We start from the raw sequence: 20,692 nt of genomic DNA on the forward strand, positions 1-20,692 counted from the left end.
ATAAAATTTATTCGTGTAAGCATTCAGACATTTTTAGGTGGAAAGATGATATGCAGAATCCACTAAGAAAAAATGAAAATCAGATGGAAAGGACGCATCTGGCGAGACCAGCAGTGGCACGATTCCAAACAAATGTCAGACGAGCCTAAGTGGGAGAAACTGGAAAGAACTCTAAAGCTTCATGAGGTAAGATATGTTCCAATTTAAAACACAAGAATAGTACTATCATGAAAAAAGGAAATCAACCTCAAGGCACTCAAAGGTATGAGGGCAAACAAGAGGTAAATTTGCATTTGTTGAGGTACAAATAGGAGGTTCTTGTAAGAGAGGGGGCATTAATTATTAATGACAAATCTCTGCAAATACAAAATAAAACCCAAATCACTGGTCACAGAATTCAAAATGTACATGTAATAAAGGCAAGGCAATAGACTCAAGTTATGGCCTGTAATATTTACTCCACTGGACGCTATTCATAGTAGCTACCTCTGGCCAGTTTTGTAAGAAAGACTTTATGCACTGAAGGGTTTCTGTAAAATGACACTATATACAAATCTGTACAGCCATCCACCAGAGCGATTCTCCAGCTCCTAGAGGGAGCTATCAACTTAAAGCAGGATTCTGAGGTTTCCATGTCTTTAGTTGCCTTATCATAATCCCAAATATACATTTCAGGGTTTTGTGTTTAAAGACACTTTCCTTGAATATGTGCACTATGGTTAAAATTAAAAACCAAAGTATTGTGTAAATTAAAATACCCCAGGCTGGTCTGACCTCCCACCATCTTGAGAGAGACTTGCCTGGCTGTGGCACAGCTTAAGACTGTGGTGGTATCCCTGGACGGGCGCCTCGGGCGCTGGGTGGCCCCGTGGCGCGACCTCTTCCAGTGGAGTCAGCTGTAAGGCCTCGCTGACTTTTAAAGAAGGAGGATGAAGAAGGAAGAAAGGAAAAACAAAACCCCAAAATGCCAAAGGAATTATGGGATGAAGTTCCTCCACCACTCTAGAGAATATCTCTGAGCCAAGACGAAGCTGGGCCACCATGGTGTCGAAATGCCGGGCACGCCTCCTCACGGTGGATGGCCCTCAGTAGCTCTTCAATGGACCCCAAGTTCCCGCCGCAGATGCCCAATTCTTTTCTCCTTCAACTCTCTGCAAAGAGAGGAGAAATAATTAGTAGATAAACACTGAGAGAAAGCCCTTTGGGATGTCTTTTTATCTTATTTCTGTCCAAGTCCCATGGCTGAAGAGCTCCATTCTCCAGATTCTGGGATCTTTTTCCCGATTGTGAAGATCCAGTCCCCAGAATCGCTGCCCCTGAGGCCTGGGGCTTACATCTGCTCAAGGCCTGAATCCCTCGAGCTCGGTGCCTGGCCTTGCCTGGCCCATCTCTTTGTACCTGTCAATGAGCTCGGTCAGGTAGGAAGTTTTCTTTTTTTTTTTTTTTTTTTTTTTTTTTGAGACAGAGTCTGGCTCTGTCACTGGCCGAGGCAGTGGCCGGATCTCAGCTCACTGCAAGCTCCGGGCCCCGGTTTAATGTGCCATTCTCCTGCCTCAGCCTCCCGAGTAGGCCGGGACTACAGGCACTTTCACCTTGCCCGCTAGTTTTTGTATTTTTTAGTAGAGACGGTTTCACCCGGTGGTTAGCCAGGATGGTCTCGACCTTCTTGGACCTCGTGATCCGCCTGCCTCGGGCCTCCCAAAGTGCTGGGATTACAGGCTTGAGCCACCGCTACCGGGCCAGGTAGGAAGTTTTCTTTGCATTATGTAGTATAAACTTGTGCTTCAGTAACTCCTTAGCAGTGGGGTCTAAAGCTCCGGCTCAAGAGTTCAAACAGGCTCTACAAACTCCTGAGGGGTTTACTGTGCTCTTCCAACGTCGTGGTGGGTTGTCTTTGAGGAGGAATAAACTTCTATGGGTGCAGCTCGGAAGAGGTGGTTCCCCTTGCAAGTTCAATAGCTGTTATGCTCCAGGGACCGATGTTCGCCTTTGAGTCGAGGTCGACTGTTTGATGACCTCGGTGCCATCCAGAATGGGGTGCCTAAAGTGTGTTCCTTTGATCTGCGTCTGTCAGCTGGCCGCCACGCCAAAGTCCGCCAGCTTCACCCCAGGCTCAGACAGCAGGACGCTACGCTTTAATGTCTCTATGGATTTTCTTCTCCCATCGGAGATAATCCTTTCAGTATTTCTCTTAATATAGTAGCTGCATCTGGGTTTCATCTAACGGGCCAGGTTCTAAATAGATCTAGTGCAGAGCCTCCACCAAGATATTCCATTATTATCCATAATTTTGTATCCTCCTTTAAAGTGTGTGTCTGTGTGTGTGCGTGCACGTGTGTGTGTGTGTAAACAAATCAGCAGGATCGCAGAGGTTTCAAAATGGTTTTGCCTCTTGAATAATTCCAAAACGGAAGGAACTGGTAATTTTAGCAACCCTTCAGGGCACAGTATTTTTATGGGCATCACAACATAATACCAAAATCAAAGAGAGAGGAGGAGGAAGAGGTTCGGCATTAAGGAAGGATGAGAACTCCTAGGAAGAGGGAGGGTGCAGTTCTATGTGTGAAGAGCGAAGCCCTTTCTGCAACAGGGAGCTGTAGTCTAGTGACTCTCTGTGACTTCTTTATGCTTTACCTGTTTTCTCTGAAACATAAGAAAATAATCTCTAGACCTTACTAGAGAAATATTCTGGGCATATATTCTGAAATGCATTTATGTAAAAAACAAGAAATGATGGTAATGATAATAGCAGTCTTTCACTATACTTTCAGACAAAATCAAAAGTTCTTGTATTTCTGGGAGCTTCTTTTCCACCTTTCAAGTATCTTTAGTCGTAGCCTTCAAAGAAGTGCACATAAAAGTGCCATTATCAAAAAAATATCTTAATACTCGGTTCCAATAACAGCATCCTAATGTCAGCAAGATCATAATGAAGTACCTTCTCACCACTGTTATTTCTATAATCTCTGAGGACAGCCACTATAGTCAGAATAAAATAGAGTGTCAAGCCATGTACTGTGCTAATTGTTTGTATTTGTTTATTAAACACTAAGTAGAGAGTAAAACAAAGCAGAAAGCATGAATGGTCTCAGTCCACTTAGATGGAGAGCACAGAAACAGAATTCCCAAGTATAAACTTGGCCCTTTTGGAAGTCTAACTTGCCCATTGCTTCAGAAATTAATGGACTGCAAATCTTACTGTATTTTGATGGCATATTTTACCCAGACCAGAGACTATGTATGGTTCCAGCAGGACAGATGTTTAGTGCAGTCAGTGGAAAATTCAATCAAATAAGCTATAATTGCAAAAGTAATGGAAGTTCATTACTTACAGTAAGTACACTCAGAAAACTTCAATAGCTAAGGAAAAACAACTTTCGTCTTTTACCATCACATCAGACAAGATTAAAAATACAAGAATTTGATCACTAGGGCAAGATGAAGGATTCTCTTCTAGTTCCGAGAAAGTAAATATTTGCAAAGAAGGCATAAAACTTAAATAAAATATTCAGGAATGCTTTTTATAATAAATATTTGAGTTGACAAAACTATGGGCACAGAAAATCACCAAACACATTTAACAGCAGATTTAGACATATAATAAACTTTAAAATCATTATATAATTTCAAATTGTACCATAGGGAATATTGCATAAGAGGTTAAAAATATGGGAGATGTTGCCAGTTTCCTCCAAGCTTAATATCTGTTCTTTTAAAATAGCTCTGAGAAGTGTCTGGGGATTTTTCTGTGCCCAAAAGTTCAATGACATGTCACCAAATACGCATGTTATCAGAGTATTACAATACCTACCAGTTTTTGTCTACTTCCCCTGTACCTAGAACTGCGCTGAAACTTTACAACAATCCAGTGAGACAGGTACTATCATTTGCCAAATGTTATAGATGAAAGTGAGATTTAGATACATTAAGTAACTTTAAAATATCACAGGTAAGTGGAGAAGTTGTGATAACGAATGAGGCAGTTAAATTCCAGAGACCACACTCTTAAATACTTTATTATATTGACTTAGAAAGTCAAGATTCATATTTGTTTACAAGCGATCCATTTCCCTTAGCTATTTGAAGTAGCAACAACATTTTTTTAAAACCACGATTTCTTTATGAATATCTTAAAACCTTCCTTGAACCATTTTACATTCTCTGCCTGTCGGGACGTGTTATGTAAAGTGTCCCTTTTGATAGCACTCATATTTCAACTTTCAAGATTCGGATAGGGTCCCATTATTGCATGTGTCCTGTATTTCATAAATGATAATGCTGTTCACATCTTCCATGAATTTAAAATGTCGGTAGGTCCCCATTTGTTCTCACATTTCCTTTCAATTTTTTAAATTAAGCCCTGTTTTCTTTCCATTTATACTAGCATGGAACCCTTTGAGTGCTTTATCACACTGTTATTATTCTTCAAATTATTCTCTGTGATTTTACATTCCTTTATCTCTTAACACATGGCAAATCAGAATTACAAAAATCTTCAACTTTGAATAAGGCCAAGCTAGTGTTTTCAGTTTTATTTCTTTGCCAGTATTCCTTTGAATCACAGTAACATACTATGTTTGAAAATAGGCATTTACTTCTTCCTAGAAACCTTCCCTGGGCCGTAATTTGTAATCCATTTATTTCCATTATTGTTTCCATTTTTAAAATGTCATATTTTTGTCAATATAAAAGTTTTAAAATTTCGAGTGCTATTGTTCTAAATTTTTAATGCATTAATAGAAATAGTTTTTTTAATGGAAATGCTTGCTTTTGATGGTATTGATTCTTCATTTAGATGAAGAATGAATTTAGATGAAGCTGCAAGTGGTAGCTTAGAAAATACTGAAATGAAAGTATCTACTTTCAATTACATTTTGCTAAAAATAATTTCCCCACATTGGAGGCAATTTGCAAATATAACAAGAGAAAAAAGAGTGCAAGAGAACAAGCCCGAAAAATTGACTTCTAAAACCATTCATATTTGAAAGTCTGGTTAATCCATTGCTTCCTGAATGATGGCTCTTGGAACACTGATCCCAAAACATTAATCCAAATGAGTCTATTATTTGGGAAAGCAGTAATTAAGCAAATGAAACAATGTTCTGTACTCCAGATATCAGTTCTTAATGTATACTAAAGATCATTATAAATTTTCAAGAGAAAAACATGATAGGAACTATTTCCCACATTCCTTTGGCCCTAGGACCCTGATATTCATGGAACTGTTCTCAGTTCTAACGTTCTGTAAAATATACACTGGGACTTTGGGTGGCCAAGATGGGCGGATCACCTGAAGTCAAGAGTTCGAGACCAGCCTGGCCAACATGGCAAAAGCCTGTCTCTACTAAAAATACAAAAAAAAATTAGCCAGGTGTGGTGGCCCGCACCTGTAATCCCAGCTACTCAGGAGGCTGAGGCAGGAGAATCGCTTGAATCCGGAAGACGGAAGTCGCAGTGAGCCAAGATAGCATGCCACTGCACTCCACCCTTGGCAACAGAACGAGGCTCTGTCTCAGGGAAAAAAAAAACACTGGGAAATTCAGAGGCAAGTAATATGTTTCATAAACTGTAATTATAAACTACAATGATTTCTAACTTAAAAGGTCTACTAGTAAATATTTGCAGTATCATTATTACATAAAGACTTATTCTAATTGGAAGGTCACTAAGACAGCACAGAAAGAGATGTTGCTGGAGAGAGATGAAGGTAGGGTAACAAGGCACACATACTATTTGTTATCAATATAACGTCAGGATAAAGTAGTTGATGTTATTAATTTTTCTCCTGTTTTTAGATGTCTATTTCAGTATAAATACATGAAATCATCAAGACCTTTGTTTAAACAAAATTTGACTACTACTATTTTATGATTATATGCTAATACTGACGTACATAGTATATAAAAGATTTTTCTTTCTATTATAAGTATTTGAGTTGCTAAAGCATAGTATTTAGTAGTATCTGTAACACAAAGCAAAAAATCGGTGGCCTCCTTTTTTTTTTTTTTTTTTTTTTTTTTTTTTTTTTTTGAGACGAAATCTCACTCTGTCGCCCAGGCTGGAGTGCAGTGGCGCGATCTCGGCTCAGTGAAAGCTCCACCTCCCGGGTTCACGCCATTCTCCTGCCTCACCCTCCCGAGTAGCTGGGACTACAGGCGCCCGCCACCATGCCTGGCTAATTTTTTGTATTTTTAGTAGAGACGGGGTTTCACCATGTTAGCCAGGATGGTCTTGATCTCCTGACCTCGTGATCCACCTGCCCTGGCCTCCCAAAGTGCTGGGATTACAGGCGTGAGTCACCGCGCCTGGCCGGTGGCCTCCTTTTTTAAAATTAAAAACATGAACAACTGTTCATCTGCTGGTCAGAATAATAAAGAACTGACTTTCTTTAGATTGTTAACTTCTTAAATGCTAGCACTACTAGCATGCTTTCTTTCTTTTATAATAATAGTACAGATTCTGCAAGGTAATATGCCTTTTCTTCTATGGTGAGGTCTCAGCTTCAACACATATTCTAAATTTCTTAGATTTGATACACCTTCTTTGAAAAAATAGGTTTGGCCAAAAGGAGAGCGTTCTATCTAGACTTAAGGTGAGATCTGAGTGATTTTTGAGCAATGCCAGTGAGTGACACTAAATTTGACCCCATTGTCTATCTCTTTACTATTGTAAATAGCATCATTCCTTTGGGGCCTGAAGAAGATTCTTTCTTGAAGCATGTCCTATCAGAAATGTAAGTACTCAATGGTAGAAGTAATGACAAATGACAGAAACCAACAAAGAATAAGACTCTTTACTTAAATGGATGAGAGAGGAGAGGAGAAAAAGGGAAGATGATGCAGAATTGAGAAGTACTGAAAACTTCACCTCCTTAGAAAATGCCATCTCTGAGGAAGCAGGAATTTTTTCAGCTACAGAATAATTAATGGCAAATAAGATTGCAGAAGACACTAGAGAGGCAGATGATGGGAAACAAAGAGTCTTGGGAAGTCAAGATGGTTTACGTGGAAAGGAAAAGGATGCACTACCATGAACAGTCATGAAAATGCATTTTACTTAAGTTTCTGAAAATGTTAAATTGGAACACAAAATGGAAGACAGTGATAGTTGATAACTGAATCAATCCTATAATAAAAACAACATATAATCATCCAAATAAGGTAACACAAGGAGCATCATAAAGAGCTTCAACCAAGCAAAGCTTCCATTATATCAATGTTCTCATTATCTCACATCACACAAGTAGGAGCCAACCCATTCTCATTCACATTCCTAGCTTCATTTCCATCCCTAAGTATCAGGGTTTCAGGTAGAAAATGGCATCCAGTTGCTCTCAGGGAAAAGCCAGGAATCATCAACAGCCAGTAAGGTTTCTGTGGGCTAGCAGGTGCAGTAATGCTCCCTAGGACCGCAGACACTGCTTAGCTCACTCTCCATCCCACCTCCAGGTTCTTCTTCCTCTATGACTCAAGACACATGTTGGCCTTGGAAATATCCAGAGGAACCTTCAGAGGAAAAAAAAAAATTACACCCACTCAATTTAGAACAAAACTGTGAATCCTTATGGCCTTTGTAATCCACACCTCAGGACAGTGCCTGGTACATCTCAGGACAGTGCCTGGTACATAGTGAGATACTCAAAATGCTTGTTGAATTGATATTAATTTAACTGAGTAATTTCCTTTCTGGTCTGCCCCTTTTTAGCTTCCTAGCTTTATCTAGTGTCTGTCTCCCACATAAACTTTTATTCCAGCTATCCTAAATTATGTAAGCTTTCCTCAATGTAGTCCTGCTTGCCTTGTTTTCTATCTTCATTAAACATATTGTATTCAGCTAGAATGTTCCTTCCCTTTTATGCCTGGCCAACTGCCTGACCAACTCTTTATTTTTCCCTAGTGACATATCTGAGGTATCTTCTCTCCTGGGATGTCTCTCCTAACTGGCAATTTGATTTCAATATTCTTCTCCCTTCCCATCGGACTCTACAAACACCTCTCTCACTGCCTTCTTCTCACTAAGCTGTAATCATTGGTTCACTTATTTATCTGTTCCATTATATTTGATCCTTCCCTATGTAGAGACATGGTCACACTCACTTTTTCATTGAAAGCAAAAAACAGTGCCTGACAACACATAAGTGATAATAAATGTCTGTTTTTAAAAAAATGGAAGTTCTTATTAAATAACAAGAGACTATTAGATCTACTTTTAGTGCAATTTGATTTCTCTACTTGAAATTAAGTTTTATAAACAAAGATCTTTGGTATATTGATTAAATATATCTAGAAGGAAATAGAGAATGCCCTGAAAATTTTTATTTCTCTGGTATTATTTTGATGGGATATACTACAAAATCAAAGAGAAAATATTTTCTCTCATACCTCAAATAATTGTGAATTTATCCTTTCTTTAAACCATAAAGATGAATGAACAAAATACCTAAGATGGGGGTTGTGAAGAATATAGTCAAGCTTCAGATTGAGGTCTAAAGGCCATTCAATGATGACAAAGAAGAAAGGTTAATAATACCATGTTGGAAATCCTTTGAATCCTGCAAAAAAGAGCTACGCAAATTCACTGTCGATGCCAAAGGTATGGCTAAATAACCATTAAAACATTTCAACATGTTGTCTTTCCAAAAAAATAATTATTATAGAATACAGATGTTGTGCAGTTAGACCATAAATATAGTGTACTGCTTAACCTGTTTGGTATCTGAGTTTCATCATCTCTAAAATAAAGCATCCCTAGGTTCTCCTCTAGCTAGCTCAGATACACCTGAATAACAGTAGCTTAAACACATGGATCTTCTATTGTTGAGCATTTTTCATATAACAATGAGTCTACTAGTGGACAAGCCCAATCTGAGCCAGCTTCTAGATTATGGCATCCAGGTCTTGGGGTCCTGCTGTTCTTCAGCTCTGCTATCCTTCGCATGTGGTCTTCATCTTCCTTTTTGCAAGATGGCTACCATACTTATGGGCATAAGGTTTGCATTTCAGAAAGGAAGAGAGAAGAGGAAGTGGGAAGAGCAAAGGAATTTAGCCCGTTAAGGTTGTACCTTTCAAAACATTTTCTGGAATACTTATTCAATGACTCCCAGTTATTTTTATTGTTTCAAACCAAGGCACATGTTCAACAATAGCTACAAAAGAGGCTGAGGAAGTAAGTTTTTTGACTGGACACACTGCTGACCTTCAAGAAATCAATGTTCTATTAGTTCATTAACAACGGGGTATGGATGTTGGATAGGCCACTAGCAGTGTCTTCTACACGGTTGTAGCACTCTCCAGATTCATTTACATTACCCTCTCCTCCTTTTAAATGCATGCTGCTGTGATTAGGTGAGTCACAATGCAGTTAGTTACAATTATAACTATTACACAAGTTCCAGAGTGCTTTTCAGGAGAAAAAAGCAATGGAAACATTGTACTCAGTGACCAACATCTCCCTATCTTTCTCTCCTTCCTCCCTTCCCCAGTCTCTGCAACCTCATAAATATGTACAATTACAACAGGTCAATTAAAAACACTAATGGGAAAATTAGTTTCAAATATGTAAAGGATGTAATAAAGTAGAAATGGAAAAGGTTTGTGGAAAAAAGTACATCATAGTATGCTAAATATTACAACTGAGAGATGGCCAACAAACAAGTAAAGCAATTATCTCCCTAATGAATGAAAAAATAAAAAAGGAAGGAAGGAAGGAAGGAAGGAAGGAAGGAAGGAAGGAAGGAAGGAAGGAAGGAGAGAGGGAGGGAGGGAAGGGAGGAAGGAAGGAAGGAAGGAAGGAAGGAAGGAAGGAAGGAGGGGGGAGCGAGGGACAAAGGGAGGGAGAAAGGGAAGGAGGGAGGGAAGGGAGGAAGGAAATGAAACGGCACTTTTCTCATACACTGAAAAATTAAAACTAACAGTACCTAATATCAAAAGTTATGAAGGGTAGAAGAAAACAAGCAATCTCATAAACTTCTAGTGGGATTATAAATCAGCACATCATTTTTTCAGGAAAATGTTGCAGTATTTATAAAATAATGTGTATTCGACACATTATTGTTGAATAATTATATTCAACATTTTGACTTCTGAGTCTGGCTCCCAGATTTATACTTGCAAAGGACAAAGAAGCATATTTTAATTGCAATATTCTATATAATGGTGAAAAGTTGTAAACAAATAAATGACCATCAAGAAGAAAAGAAATATATAATTGTATATTCATTCTATAGACATCTTGAAACTCTTGAAAAGAATTAGGTAAATATGTCTATGGACATGAGGGGTGATCTATGGCAAACAGTTAAGTGGAAATTGGAGAACAAAGTGTATCATTTTATATTATTTTTAGTAAAATATAAGCAACAAAATTGTCTGTGTAGTCATGTGTCTAGATGTTTATATGTTTGATGTGTATATGAAAAGGGCTGGAATAGCGCATCCTAAACTTTTAACAGTAGCAACCACAGGGAAAAGGAAGTAGAAGATTGGAAATGAAGGAGGAGCCCTATGTTTTACTTTGTCTAGCATTTTTAAATTTTTTTAACAATGAATGCGTTTTTGATTAAAGAAATCAATTAAATTTTTAAACATTTTTTGTTTGAGAGATTGATGTCTCAACCTGGGAAACGAAGAGTAATGGAGAAATGAAACCACAAAGCATCCCATCTCATGCAGCCCAATTGCCCCGGAGGTCAGATGCCAGGCTAATTAAGAAACGAAGGCCATATAAAATCAGTGCCCAAACCCATGTCTTGAAGTTTTTCCCTTATGTTTTCTTCTAGTAGGTTTATAGTTTCAGGTTTAATGCTTCGGCCTGTAACCCATTTTTAGTTCATTCTTGTATAAGTGGCGAGATAAGGGCTGAATTGTATTCTTCTACATGTGGGTCACCACTCTTTCAGCACCATTAATTGAGAAAACAATCCTTTCCCAACTGTGTGCTCTTAGTACCTTTATCCAAAATCAATTGACCATAGATATGTGGGTTTGTTTCTGGGCTCTCAATCTTGTTCCACTGCTTAGATGTGTTGTTTGTAAGCTATTACAATGCTGTTTTAATTGCTGTATCTTTGTAGGATATTGCAGAATTAGGTAGTGTGATGCCTCCAGGCTTTGTTCTTTTTGTTCATGATTGCTTTGACTATTTGGCATCTTTCATGGTTCCACACAAATTTTAGGATTGTTTTTATTTCTTGGATACGACCCAAAAACACAGCTAACAAAAGCAAAAAATAGACAAATGAGATTGCATAAAACCTTGTAAAAAAAATTCTGCACAGCAAAGGAAATAATGAACAGATTGAAGAGACAACCCATGGATTGAGAGAATGTACTTGCAAACAATGAAACACTAATATCTGAAACATGTAAGAAACTCATACTACTCAATAGCAAGAAAATAAATAATCCAATTTTTAAAACAGGCAAATAAACTGAACAGATATTTCTCTAAAGAAGCCAACAGATATATGAACAAATGTTCAACATCACTAATAATCAGGGAAATAAAAAGTAAAACTGAAATGAGGTATTACCTCATACCTGTCAGAATGGCTGTTATAGAAAAAATGAAAGATTACAAGTGTTGGCAAGGATGGGGAGAAAAGGGGACCCTGGTCCCTGATACAGTATTAGTGAGAATGTAAATGAGTACAGCTACTATGGAAAACACTATAGAGGTTCCTCAAAGAATTAAAAATACAACTACCTTATGATCTAGCAATTCCACTTCTGGGTATATACCCAAAAGAGTTGAAATCAATATGTCAAAGTGATATCTGCACCTCCATCTTCATTGCAGCATTACTCATAAGGTATAGAAGCAACATAAGTTTTCTCAAGGAATCAATGGATAAAGAAAATATGGTCTATATACACAATAGAATACTATACAGCCTTTTAAAAGGGGGAAATACTGTCGTTTGTGACAACATGGACAACCTGGATGATATTATGCTAAGTTAAATAAGCCATGCAAAGACATACAAATACTGCATAATCTCACTTACATGTGGAATCTAAAAAAGTCAAACTTACAGAAGTAAAGAGTCAAATGGTGGTTACCAGAAGCTAGAGCAAGGGTCGGGGGTTTGTGAAAAAGGAGCTAGATGTTGGCCAATAGATACAAAACTTCAGTCAAAGAGGAATAGTAAGTTTTAGTGATCTATTTCACAGCATCATGACTATAGTTAATAATAATATATTGTGGCCAGGCATGGTGGCTCACGCCTGTAATTCCAGCATTTTGGGAGGCCGAGGCAGGTAGATCATGAGGTCAAGAGATCAAGACCATTCTGGCCAACATGGTGAAACCCCGTCTCTACCAAAAATACAAAAATTAGCCAGGCGTGGTGGCGCGTGCCTGTAGTCCCAGCTACTTGGGAGGCTGAGGCAGAAGAATCACTTGAACCTGGGAGGCAGAGATTGCAGTGAACTGAGATTGTGCCACTATACTCCAGTCTGGCAGCAGAGCAAGGTTCCATCTCAAAAAAATAATAATAACAACAGCAATAATAATATATGGTATATTTCAACATTGCTAAAGAGTATATTTTAAATATTTTCTACCAAAAAAATAAGTGAGGTAATAGATATGTTAACTGGCTTGATTTAATCATTCAGCAGTATATTTATACATTAAAACATTACATTGTATACACTGTACCTCCTAGATATACAATTATTATTAATAATGCAATTATTATATTTCAATTAAGATTAAGATTTTTGAAGAAAAAAAAAAAAAAAGGAAATCAAGGCCTGACCAATGGAGGTAGAATTTAGCTAACGCTCAGTCTTCCCAGAACAAAAATTTAAAGGAGGATCTCTTTTTCTGCCTAAATTTATTTCAAATTTCACAACTGCACAGATAGTGAATGTATTAGTCTGTTTTACACAGCCATAAAGACATATCCGAGACAGGGTAATTTAAAAAGGAAAGAGGTTTAATTGACTCAAAATTCCACATGGCTGAGGAACCCTCAGGAAACTTACAGTTGTGGCAGAAGGGGAAGCAGGCACATCTTACATGGTGTAGGCAAGAGACAGGGAGCAAGAGCGGGGAAAACTGCCTTATAAACCATCAGCTCTTGTGAGAACTCACTCACTTTCATGAGAACAGCATGGAGGAAACCCGCCCCATGATTCAAGCACCTCCCACCTGGTCTCTCCCTGGACACACGGGGATTATGGGGATTACAGTTCAAAATGAGATTTGGGTGGGAACACAGAGCCAAACCATATCAGTAAGTGAAACGAAATAAGAAAATGAAAGCACATTATCAATTTTTTTGAAAATGAAAACTTCAAAACACCTCTGACTTAATGCACCAATGTTGAGCACTAAAGGGAATACCAAAAATCTTTGCTAACACAATATTAAAATGTTAGTGGACCTCAAATAGTAATGTGGTGAACATTTTTAAAGAAAACATTGTACCTCCATAAATGGTGCAAGTGTAATCAGAACACTTAAAAATGAGCTCACTTTTTTTTATGATGTACATCTTAAACCTCCAAATTTATATTACTCTAGATTTTCTCAATATACAAATGGTTTTAAAGGCTAAAATTTCCTTTTTCTTGTTAATTTGGAAAATACATATATACTGAAATAGGAAATAATAGAACAAACACCACCCACTGAACTATGAATAGTCTGCCATATTTGGTTCTTATATTTTCTTTATTAAAGGAAATAAAATATTAAAATTAAATTTGTCTTTCCCCAGTTACATTCTCTTTCCTACCTCTCCGTAGAAATTTATTAACCAAAATTCAATATATGTATGCTTTAAAAAATAATCATACCATACATATATGAATTCATATATTTTGTATATTTTTTATTTTACATAAAAGTTGTCATTGTTAAATATTTTTGTACAATTTAGGTTTGTTTTGAAATAGGGTCTCACTCTGTTGCGCAGGCTGGAGTACAGTGGAGCAATCATGGCTCACAGCAGCCTCAGCCTCCCAGGTTCAAGCCTCAGCTTCCTGAGTAGTTGGTACTCCAGGCACCTGACTAACTTTTTTTATTATTTGTAGAGACAAAGTCGCACTATATTGCCCAGGCTGATTTTTTTTATTCAATGTTATTTTTTACCTTATCTATCCATCTTAATATACAGACCGTTTATTCATTTTAATTGCAGTGGAATATTCAAATTTTATTTTCAATGTATTTCTTATATAATGTCATTATCACAAATGAACTTTTATATAATGACTTTTTTCTGCTTTCTCATCTCCACCCCTTTCTAGACTTTCATCTCAACACACACACACACACACACACACACACACACATCCGCGCGCGCACACACACACACAGCTTTAATTTTAGACCTCTTAAACGTCAAATTCTGTTAGTGGATGTTCTGGAATCCAGCTAACCCTCTTATGGCATATAAAGGCTAAGATAAGTGTGGACAAGAAACCTCTGAACTTGTTTCAATCTCTCTTTGGGTACACTAATTACATACAACTCAGAAATGTTTTGCACTGAGTGTGAATATATAAAAATTTGAGGACTATATTTAGAATGTCATGTTTGTCTTCTCAAAGAGATAATAGTTAAAATAGAATCTTAAGACAAAAACTAACAGATAGGGTGTATAAATCACTGACTTAACAGGGTGTTTCCACTGACAATGCTTTTCAGCTGTGCAATTTGGAAAGAAAAATGAAAAGGAAAAGTGAGCTCATCAGTTCACTCGGAAAACTAAACTCTTTCATAAAAGTTTGTTGTTGGAATTGAGATTGTTTTGGATGAAAAAATGCTGCAGCCTCCCAGTCTCTAGTTCCCATTTCTTCCATTTCTGGATGTAATTAGCTTTATATTATTTTCCTTTACACACACACACACACACACACACACAATGTCAAACTACAAGCCTGAGTATTCAAAATAATTTAACTATATTTTATGAGTAAGATTGTATTTCCCTTACATATTACGGCAAATCTATTACTTCTACTTAATTTGTACTTCACAACTTAATGTCAATCACTTTAAAATAACTAAGTGCATAGAAAAGGAGAAGTTCAAACTAATTTTCATCACTTCCCCTCAAAAACATCATGATTTACTTTATAGTCACCCACAGACTAATTATATTTGTAGAACTTTATATATCACAGGGATTTTATGTTACACGATTTATCTGAACAAAACTGTACCATGTAGGCTATAAGATGACAGAAAATAACAACAATAAAGAGCCAAAATGATTCTTGTTCTCAGGAAGTTAACATTCTAATAGGTGAAATGACACAGACAGAAATAAAAGCAGCTTTGACTGCAGATGTGTTTCAATGGGGAAGAAGAGGACATTTTATCTGGGAGAAAAAAATGCAGCTGGAAGCTAATGCAGGGTTCTATCAACTATCCTCATCAATAAAGAAGACATCATGGGACAGGCCAGACAGGAGACTGAGAATTCTGAAACCTTAGTCCCCATCTTGGCTCGGTCCTTACGGACTAGCATCATGCCTGACACATAATGGGTGCCAATGAAAATGTGTTGATACACCGTATAGCCTTGAGAATGTCACAGTTTCTCAGCCTTTGTTCCTCCCCCACAAAGGGGAGTAAGAGATCACTCATAAGGTTCTTGTGAAGATCAAATAAGACAATATATGTGAAAGTATACGTAGTAAACTCTAAGGCACCAGAAATATATTGTATATCATTCTTGGAGGAGTTTAAAAATATGTCACAAAATCTTTGAAGTTGGTACATCATGCTATGAAGTGACTTCTCTATGAAAAAATGTTGGCCTGTGGTGGGGGATGGGGAAAAGAAAAAGCTTAGCCTGTTGTTATCCTCTTCCTTTGGCCTCAGCAACCTCCAACCCATCCATGTGCCCCTCCCGTAGTGGGCAGAAGGTAGTGGACTTACAGACTTGTGAATTCCTTCCCCAGTGGTGACTGGGACTTTTCCCAGAAGAATGTGAAGCACAGAATACCTCCATGTTCAAAAAAAATAACACCAAACTGAAGCCAACCCGTGTTTCCTCTATAGGGTACCAGCGCAATAACTTTAGGGAAGAAAAGAAGATGATTTAACAACTGAGGTTTTCTCTTTTTTTTTATTGGTTGGTTGGATGGTTGGTTTCTTAATATCAGATGGGTAATGTGCAAATGTGGTAACAAGGTTGGAGGGCAGCATATCTCACACATGAGCGTAAATACCCAATCATCACACATAAGTTGCAAAAGGATCAACATCTGCGTTTCGTGAAGCTGTGAGGTTTTCTGTTATTTTAAATCCCCATGATAGGTCAGAACCCTTTGCAAGGCATAGTGGAAGAGACGGGTGTACATTATGTACAATTTCCGTGTTCTGTGGTAGCCTAAGGAAAGATGCCCAGATCTGGAAATAAAACACAGCACCATAATGATAGTGATCAAGAGGTAATGAGGAACCTGCTCACACAGTTTAGACTCTGATTACACCCTCAGAGATAACATTCACAGTCCAAGAATAGGACCATTCTGAGCATATGGCATTGACCAAACCTTCTTTACAAAACCTCATAACAGGCATTGTGTGAATACAATACATCAGCGTACCATATTTCATGTGCTAATCTTTTCATGACGGTCTCATGCTATAGTATTTCAGTGATGGTGTAAAGAGAAGAAATGTGATTAAACCAAAGGGGGAGATGTGGGGGTTATCCTCAGGAAAAAGAGAAAAGGAAAGTGGAAATACGATGGTCCTTAGTTGAGCAGATAAAACAGACTAAGCAGAATAAAGGACAATGTATGGTGCTCATTCCATCTGGGCATATTTGAGACAGCTATTTAATAGAGTATTTTGTTTTTGGCAGACTTTCTGTTTAAACAGGAACTGTGTGCATATTAATAGTAACCCTCCACATATGAATCAGCTTGGTTCTAGCTACATGGCATTATTTTCAAACATGCCAATACCTGTAAAATGCTGAAGTTACCACAAAAATTTAAAAATCAGTAATGCCCTATAAATCTTCATGAGTTTTATGATTCATTCCTTATCAATCAAACTAGTTAGGATTTTTTAAATCTTTGGTTTACATTCTTTTTCCTCATCTGTGATATAATAACATGCAGCTAATACACTTATTATTATGACATTTTGCAGAATCCCACACACAGCTTTTTCTCCTTTTCCTTTTTCTTCATCTCTTCCTTTTGTCTGTGGTATACGCCTACACTGATGTGTGTAGGGTGCCATAAAACAAAGTGGAGTGAGTAAAAAGAGATGATGATTATGAAGAATAAATAGAGATTATTTTAAAAGTGGAAAAGTTCTTGGGTAGGTAGTTTTCAAAAAGTACCATAAACTGAGTTTCTGAAGAAAGACAACTTGTTTCCCTGAAAGTATTTTCCTTCTTTTACCCATTACCTTGCCCATCTTCCCGTGAGTTCTTTCTCTAACTATACTCTTCTTTGCTCTCAGATGCTTTTTTTCTTTCTCTAATATTTGTTTCTTCTACTACTATTTTTTTCTTCTGTTTTACTCTCACTATTGGAGACTACTGCTAAATTGTTTACTCTATTATTTCCCATAGAATCTTTCATGAGAATTCTGCTTGTGGGTGAGCTTCAGTGTGTTTAGATGGAAGCAGGTGAATACAATGCAGTTTGGAATCCACATCATAAAGCAAATCACTCTAAAGCAGATGGCATTTTCCCATGGGAAAATGTTTGCAGTTTGGGGTTTTCATTCCTAACCGAAGACGGCCTCAAATGAATCATAGACATGACCAACAATATGTCTTTAAAGTGAAGATATGACTATAAATTACTAGAAAAGAAAGTTAAGTTTTAAATCCTAAGAAGTGGATTTTAAATGTATAAATTGATTATCCTATTATGAACCTCTATTATGAAATAAGTCTCCAGACAAAACAAAAGGTTGTCTTTAATTTAGTCTAACTCTAATGTGCAAAGTATAAAAACATGTAATTATTTGACAGTTAACGATCTAGTATTTTTTTAACTGAAAGCAAAGTGCTCATCTAATTCAATAATATACTCATTGGTTTTTATTTACTGATGAAGAAATGAATTATATTTTCCATCTTAGTATAGAAAATGGATTAGAAGGATTGTTTAAATGCCTCAAGTTTCTTTAAAAACTAAGTCATGGATTTCTTTTCAGCCTATTTATGAATATAATGGTTTCTGTTTACTGTGTTCATGAGTTAAAACTCTAATACCTGTTACGCAAGTCTCCTACAGCACCAGGATGTGTATTAGTCTCTGAAACAAAGCCGTAAGTAAATCAAGAAAACTGTTGAAATTTCCAGAGAGTATAGCTAAGTGTAATTAGCAATTACAGTCAGCCCTCTGAATCCATGGGTTCCACATTCCTGGATTCAACCAACCAAGGATTTAAAGCATTTGGGAAAAAATTAGTAAAAAGAAAAACAAAACAAGATAACACTAAAAAATAAATAAATAAATAAATAAAACAACTATTTATACAGCATATACATTGTATTCGGTTATTATAAGTACTCTAGAGATGATTTAAAGTATATAGAAAGATGTGCACAGGTTACATGCAGATACTATGCCATGCTCTATCGAGGAATTGAGCATCTATGAATTTTGTTAGTGGAGGGATGTGGTGTCCTGGAATCAATTTTCTATGGATACCAAGGGACAGTTGTATCTGTTCTCAGTACTACTACTGAAATTTATTACTTTCACATCATAACTATCTATAATGCTCATACCCAAAGAAATTATCTGAGTTTTAAGACTCAAGAGTTAGGAGTTTGTTCTCTTCATATAACCCTGGAGATGAGGAATTCATGACACAGACTCAGTTAAGGGCTTTTCAGCCTAACTCCTTTGGTGATTACTACAGTTTTGATGCTTCTTCCTGAATTAAGTATGCATATAGATGTCAAAACAATCAACTAAAAGGGCTTTGGGAGGCAAAACAAGACATAAATGCATATAAATTTCCTAAGTCCAAAAAGCCACTCTTGTTCACAAAATGAGTATTGATTGCATTCAACCTGACCTATGTAAGCATGTCTTCTGATGATCTATGGCACAACAAAGAAAATCCCATATATATAATGTGTATGTGTTACTAACTGTGTTTGGCTCTTTGAGTCTTAAAAACTGTGCAAGTAGCATTTGGAAATTAATAAAAATCATTGAGAGGTAGATAATGGGGCAAGCTATATTCTCCAAAGAGATCCAGTAGTCTGTGCTCTGTGCTGGTATAGATTAGAGATAATGCTCTATAAAGCAGCACTTGGTAAAATATGCTGCAGGCAGAAGATGGTCAATAAATGTGGTTGTCTATTAAGCTGTGAAAGGGTCCTCCTGTGGAATACACATAATCTCTATTCTCCAAAGTCTTCAAAGATGTTTTCTGATAGCACAAAACTTCTTCTTATTTTTACAAAATGGCAATAACTAGATGGATTTTGCCTGTTTTCAGGAGACTTGGGGTCCAGAAATCACTGCATTTCTCAGGGAATGTTACCTGGTGGAACTACTGGTGGATGAAATAATAAAGCTAGGTCGTAGGACAAGTATAACAATAAACTTTACACTGAATTGAGGGTCTCCCTGTAAATTAAAAAATGTGTGGCAAGTTCTTTCTTATTAAAAAAATTATAATAGAATGGCAATGAATATAAAAATAGTGATAGCATTAGAAAATTTTCTATAGATACTAAAACTAGAGAGTGAAAATCTAAGTATTTTGCTACATCACCAATATTATGTCAGACCAATATCATGTGTCTTCTGAGAAAGACACATCATCATCTTATTGGTATTCCTGCCTAAATACTGTATAAACTGAATATAATCATGAGGAAACTAGACAAACCCAAACCGAGGGACTTTCTACACAGTAGCAAGTGTAGAAAGTATTAAGGACAAGAAACACAGAGAAAGTATAGAAATTATTCTAGATTAAAGAACACAAAAAGACATAGCAATGGTGTGAAGTACATGATCTTGGGATACATTCTAGACTAGTAGAAAACAAAAACTATCAAGGATATTCGTGAGATACTCAATGAAATTTGAATCTGCATTGTGGACTAGAGTAATTTATAAACACCAAATTCCCTGATTTTAATAAATATACTGAATATATTGTGGTCATGAAAGAGACTGTACTTAGGAAATAATCACTGAATTTTTAGAGGTAAAGTGGCATAATATCTCCAGCTTATTCTCCAATGGTTCATTAAACATACATAAATAAAGAGAGAAAATTTAAACAAATGAGAAAAAAATTAAACAATTACTAATCTGGTCATCTCAAATTAGCAACCATCCATTTTGCTCAGGATTAAGGGCCTCCAATCATCTATTTAGCCTTCCTTTGGCTAAAGCTGTCATCACTATTACCAGAAAAGTCCCAGACAAACCAGGGCAAGTTGGTCACTCTGCCTCCCACTTCACCCCTAAAGTACAGAGTGAAATCTCATATTGGGCATTGAAGACAAGGGTTTTCTTGCTGTTTTGTTTGAATAGTAAACATTTTATGCATTTATGGAAGCATAAAGTCAATGTAGGAGAGTAATATTATTAGGATAAGAGAGATATGAATCGTGCTATTACAGTGTTTGGCATGCTGGAGCGGTAACTCGTTAGAGGAAATTATGAAAATAGATAATTACTCTGCATCTTCTCCTTAGAGAATGCCATTTAGCCTATAAATGTGT

At 36.8% G+C, this 20,692-nt stretch overlaps 1 non-coding gene and 1 pseudogene across 1 annotated transcript; both read right to left on the reverse strand.

Annotated features, from left to right (window-relative positions):
* Window positions 1–1,731: 1,731 nt before the first annotated feature.
* LOC101000013 lies at window positions 1,732–17,397 on the reverse strand (annotated as a pseudogene).
* LOC116275599 lies at window positions 16,119–16,220 on the reverse strand. The gene has a single exon (XR_004184714.1). It is a non-coding gene; the product is annotated as a small nucleolar RNA U13 (small nucleolar RNA).
* Window positions 17,398–20,692: the final 3,295 nt, after the last annotated feature.

Source organism: Papio anubis, chromosome 6, assembly GCF_008728515.1.
Source record: "Papio anubis isolate 15944 chromosome 6, Panubis1.0, whole genome shotgun sequence".
NCBI classification, from domain to species: Eukaryota; Metazoa; Chordata; class Mammalia; order Primates; family Cercopithecidae; genus Papio; species Papio anubis.